The sequence below is a fragment of the Megalobrama amblycephala genome, linkage group LG2 (genome assembly GCF_018812025.1).
Source record: "Megalobrama amblycephala isolate DHTTF-2021 linkage group LG2, ASM1881202v1, whole genome shotgun sequence".
NCBI lineage: Eukaryota > Metazoa > Chordata > Actinopteri > Cypriniformes > Xenocyprididae > Megalobrama > Megalobrama amblycephala.
Genome location: NC_063045.1, coordinates 13214159 through 13220158, shown reverse-complemented (window position 1 = coordinate 13220158; position 6000 = coordinate 13214159).

The window sequence follows — 6000 nt, the reverse complement described above, 5'->3', positions numbered from 1 at the left end:
GGCAACATCACGAGATACTTTTCGCCTTGACGAGAAATCTCGTCACAGTTTAGTCTCGCGAGATCTCGTGCCACGAGATCTCGTCACACCCCTAGTATTTAGTATTTTTTTTCGTGGCCAATTTAGATTCTTATTTATGTATTTATTACAAGCAAATTGCCCGATTCTGTTGGTTGCAGATATTTATTATTAATATTAGCCTATTATAATAAACTAAAATACACAGCCATTTCAAATTAGAGGGAACCACTGCTTTTTAATCACAATCCAAACAAAGATGCTACACGTTGCATGAACAGTTGTTTTTCATTTGAATTAGATTTAACTTTAAGATTTAAAGCAAAAACAGGACGGTCTGACTTTATCTTTGTGAAATTATATGCTACACAGTACACACACACACACACACACACACAAAAGCATGAAACAAAAACAACAAGCTGAATGAGACGTAAATTCACTCTCTGACAGCAGGTGGCGCTTATGGAGCAGCAGTGATACGGCGTTTCTTTGGTTACAGCTGTAAACAGCTGAACTGCGCTAATAATTAGCTAACGTTACATTATTCTGAGGTAAGAGGAAAATAAAATTCCATTACCATCGAAATTTCTCTGGAGACAGTAATTCCTTTTAGAGATGAATTCATAACTCCTCACAAACCAATTCAATATCTATATTTTCTTCCTATATTTCGAGCATCGTGAACAGTGAGCTGCTCTGCCTGCTACAGAATTTTCTCCTCTTCGCGTCCGTCTTCAGCGTCTCTGGCCTCTTGTTAACGGCCTTTTACAGACTCATGCATGATGTGGGCTATTTACCTTTATCACTGTCCCAGTAGCTCCCGAAAATAACAGAAAAATAAATACAAAAATACAGTACAAAGACCGGAAAAATGCAATGTATTTTTGTACTCATATTTCTGTTATTTTCACGAGCTACTGGAACAGTGATAAAGATCGCGTCGCGATCGACGGGTTGGCGACCACTGCCTTATACCTAAACTCAACAACTACCTTAATAACTGTTTATTAGCAGTAATTAGGAGTTTATTGAGGCAAAAGTCATAGTTAATAGTTAGTTAATAGTGAGAATTGGACTCTTATCTAAAGTGTGACCGTAATGGGTATTCAGAAACCAAAAATACAGTGTGACGCTATAAAACAACAGCCAATCAGAAGAGTTTTCTCTTGCAAAAATGACTTGTGGCTTATATGCCTAAGTAAGAATGTGTAGAAAACAGTTTTCTAGTTTTGCATTGTTTTCTAGCAAAAAAAGTCAGTGTTTTGGTAATTGTTTGGTCTGATCATGTCAGGTAGGTTATTAAAGCTATTAGAGTTTTGATGTTTAATCTTTCAAAACAGACATATTTATAATTATATTCATTATCTGATGGGGCCAGTGAAAATGAAAAATGACAGAGAAAATCTTTACTGTCGAGCTGATGTTTCACAATCAGTATTATCTTATCCATAATGTTTAATATTCATGAGGAATATGATTTTAGACCAATGAGGTTTGACTGTGGGCGGGGTTACCAATCAAGAAGCTACAGAGAAATACACAAAGCAGACAACAAAATGCTGTCTCTCTTATCAAAGCTGGTTTTGGTCAAAGAGACCAGAGGTTATTCGGTTTTAATAAGATTTAGTGATTTGAAGTTTTTGAGTGATTTTTGGCAACGAAACAAAGTTACGTTTGACTTTGAGGATGCAAATGAACACAATGCTACCATGTTGTGTTCTTTCTCAAAGCTGAAAATCATACACAAGGATACAATTAAGTAACCAAATCAGGTTTAATTAGGCTTGCCACATTACACTTGGAAATGGTTCACAGCACGACATCTTTATCCTGCGCATTGTCATGTGAGCTGTTGCTAACCTGGAGTTTGACGTCTTTGTTTGAATAGTTTACAATGTCTGAGTGCTGCTTCCATTCACTGTCATTTGGCTCCGTCTCTGCCTCACTGAATGAACTCTCCACCGGTTCCCACATTGTGCAACGGGTCACTTGCCAAACTGTAAGCAGTCCTGCGAGCAGAAATAGCCGGGTCGGTTCGCTCCGGCCCAGCAGGGTTTTGCGATCGGTCCAGCCGAACACACGTCTCATGCTGAGCATCTGCATAAAGGTCAGTTCAGCCATAAATGCCCCACTAGCGCCATATACGAGTCTCTATAGGTGGGACAAACGTGACATACAAAGACCCCTGAAGAAGAAACAAAGGTAATCAGTTTTCCTCTCTGTTAACAATGCATCAGCAGAGAAATAAAAATGTTTGGGAATGAATAGATTCAATTAACTTTCGGTCAAGCATTCATGTTTAACATTTCACTGAACATTGTTGGTAGAATTTAAATCAGTCATGTATCTTATATAAAAGTGTCCAACTATCACTTTTTAAAAGGAAAGTTTTATTCTTATGTTTAGACAGAAAAAGCAAGCTTCCTTTGGATACATTTTGCAATATAATAATATGACAAAAATTAAATAACGCTTTGTACAATATTAAAAATGCAGTTACGATTATATACCAAAAAAGCTACACGATCCCCAGACAAGGAATAAGGATCTTGTCTTGTGAAGCAATCAGTCATTTTCTAAAAAAACAATAAAAATGTATATACTTTTTAACCACAAATGCTCATCTTGCACTGCTCTGCGATGCGCCACGCATTGCGTAATCACTTTAGAAAGGTCATGCGTGACGTAGGCGGAAGTACCGTGGTAGGGTGAAAAACGTTTTTGTAAAGGCCGTTTGACTTAGTCTTTGCATATTCGCTTTGTAGACACTTGATCGGTCATCATGCGTCACCTTTCCAACGTGATTACGTAATGTGTGGCGCATTGTAAAGTGAGTGCAAGACAAGCATTTGTGGTTAAAAAGTATATATATATTTTTTTTTTTTTTTTGAAAATGACAGATCGTTTCACTGAACGAGACCCTTATTCCTCATCTAGGATCGCGTAGAGCACTTTGAAGCTGCATTGAAACTGCAATTTGGACTTTTTACCCATTGGTCCCCATTGAAGTCCACTATGGAGAGAAATCCTGGAATGTTTTCCTCAAAAACCTTAATTTCTTTTTGACTGAAAAAAGAAAGACATGAACATCTTGCATGACATGGAGGTGAGTAAATTATCAGGAAATTTTAATTCTGAAGTGAACTAATCCTTAAAGGTTAGTGTATATAAATTTAAATGAGTCTATGTCCTCTTTGTATAAAAAGTCTATGTCCTCATTTAGATAAAAGTAAAAATCTGTTTTCTTGACCTTACTGTGACGAAGGAAAAGATTAAATTATATATATACAGTATATACTTTAGTAGTATTTATATATTTTTCAATAAAGTAACACTGAGCTGTACTTTTGAGGACAAATATCTCCTAAATATGTCTAATCTAAAAAGATAGTCTAAACAGACTAAATAAATAAAACAATGCCAAAAGTTTTATGTTAAAGTTTGACTATAATTAGCATAATTCAGCAAAACAGTAACGCAGAAGAAAACAAAAGCATCTTTGTGAAGAACAGAAATATGATTCACATTTCTGCTTGATGAAGTCAGACTTTGAGACACAAAACTGTGTGTGTGTGTTTCAATGCTGGTTCTGAAGTAGATGAATGAACATGTCCTGATGCTGTAGATAAGGCTGTGATGCATAACATTTATGAAAAACATCATTATCACTACTTTCTACAAGAAACTGCTGTAAATTATGTACTTCGTACTGTATACTTAGGTTTTATAAGGTTATTTGACTAAATATTTAGGCTTACTTTCATAATGAGTCTATGCGTCTGTCAGCTCAGTTTCATCTATATGTGTTTGTCTGTAAATACATTTATGATTTTGTGTGTTTATGCATTTATAAATGCCAAGTGTCGGGTCGACCAGGGTCACAAAACCCCTATTTGTCTGTTTAATGCGTCATGGTCCGTGTAAAACTGCCCTGATATCTTACAGAGTGGAAACGAGATCTGCACATGGACACTTCCCAGTTTGGATGCAGTTTGTGTTTGTATTTCAGTGAGATATGCCATTTCCAGCTGTGGAAACAAAGAATATGTTGGAATGTAATTGATTCATCAATGTTTGTCAGATACAGATATGATGATGATAAATGCATCATAAGTGATTCATAAATTAGTTATTCTCAGTGTCCTCATGACTTAATACAGATATAATTAACAGGATACTAAACCATTTTATTTTAAAATGGAGAATTTTTAGAGAATCAGCCACTTTGCATTAGAGTTAAAACCAAATAAATGGTTACAGAAAATGTAACAGAAAATCTAGATTTTATTTAAATTAAAATATCATGCTTTCACTATGTAGCAATTATTAAGCAGTGTATGTATTTTCTGAGATAACTCCAAATTTGTCACTCACCTGTTAATGTGTGGTCATTGTATTTACCGTTGTTCTGCATATTTACACATGCAAAATCCAGTCATTTCAATATGAATTCATGTCATTGGGAACTCTGTGTGAGGGCGAAAGATTTCCACACACAGATTTCGCAACAAGTTCAAGTTGGTCACAAAAATATGAATATATAAAGAACGAATGACCCGCTGTTTCGCCACATAGTTCAAACTGAATTTCTCTTACATTATCAGTATTTTAATATTTAATGTTAAATCTGATTGGGGGAAAAAATCATGAAAATTTCATGCAGTTCACTGAGAACGACCCACAAGAATTGCTTGGTATTTGTGTGGCAGCCTTTGGAGTATGGTGAGAAAGATCTGTGTTTTTATAACTGGCATTTGTCATAAATCAGCATTGAAGCCTTTCATTGACCCATGTCTGAGTCCAATATAACTGAGATTTACCCACCAGGCTGTCCAGCAAACATTCTCAGCAAGGGCGGTGAGGTGTCGGTGATCCCATGAATTCACGGTTATGCATCAAATCTATTGACTCTGGCACAACTTGAAGAGGAACATGTTTATACAAATAATTTAACCCAGCATCCATTTACAACCCTTGTTCAGGCTGAAGACCAAACAAGATGGTAATTTATTCCACATGTTGGTGTCAAGCTTGAAATACAGTGCTATATGATTGAGCCTTTCAACATATAGCCTGCGTGTATTAAAACTTAAAATATCCCACAAATATTACACAATTTCCACCAGAACAACTGGTAAGTGCCTTACAAAGATGAATGTTATTGAATAAGGAGCCAATGGATCTACAGCTCAGAGGTCAATGATTCATGACTCATTGCAACACTTCTCAGAGTCGTTTATGTGTTGTAATTTGAAATGTGAATCACTCTATTGTTGATATTTGCGTGCATGATAGCATATTGCGCTTTAATGCGAGGAGCCTACTTTACGACATAAAGCGGCTATCTATACGGTAAGACAAATGTTTATTTACTAGCTTGGCTAATATAATGCAGATATTTAGTCAGTTATTGGTTTAATGTGCAAAACCCTGTACTTATGTGAGCGACAATTTCAACAATTCTCCACCAGGAACCCGGACGCCGTAAATCATCGACTGAAACCGCACAATGTTCTCATTTTCTAAACTTTTAGGCTACTGTTACTTGCCAATTTTACAGTATTTTAAGCTTAGAAAATGTAGTAGCTGGGTCATTCTTCAATTGCGGTGGCAAATGAGAGGCAGAAATTGTAAAAATTCTTGTTTGTTTTCTTTTAATAATATGTATTGCTATGCATTTAAGATTAGTTTAATATGCTATATCCATTAAAATTGAAGCTTAATAATATTTAGATTTTTAAATAATTTTAATCAAACACTGGTGAAACAACCACTTATGTCTGTGGTGTTACCAATATTTGAAGTCAAATTTTGGTTTGTTCTAAAATGAGCAAGGATATGCAACTTTAGGTAATAATAAATAAATAAATAAATAAATTACTTTAAGGACTCAGTTTTATTGATTATTTAAATTTCATTTTTAAAATAAATGTTTAATTGTTCATCTTGGCTTCTATTTTTGCCAAAGAAGATTTGTTT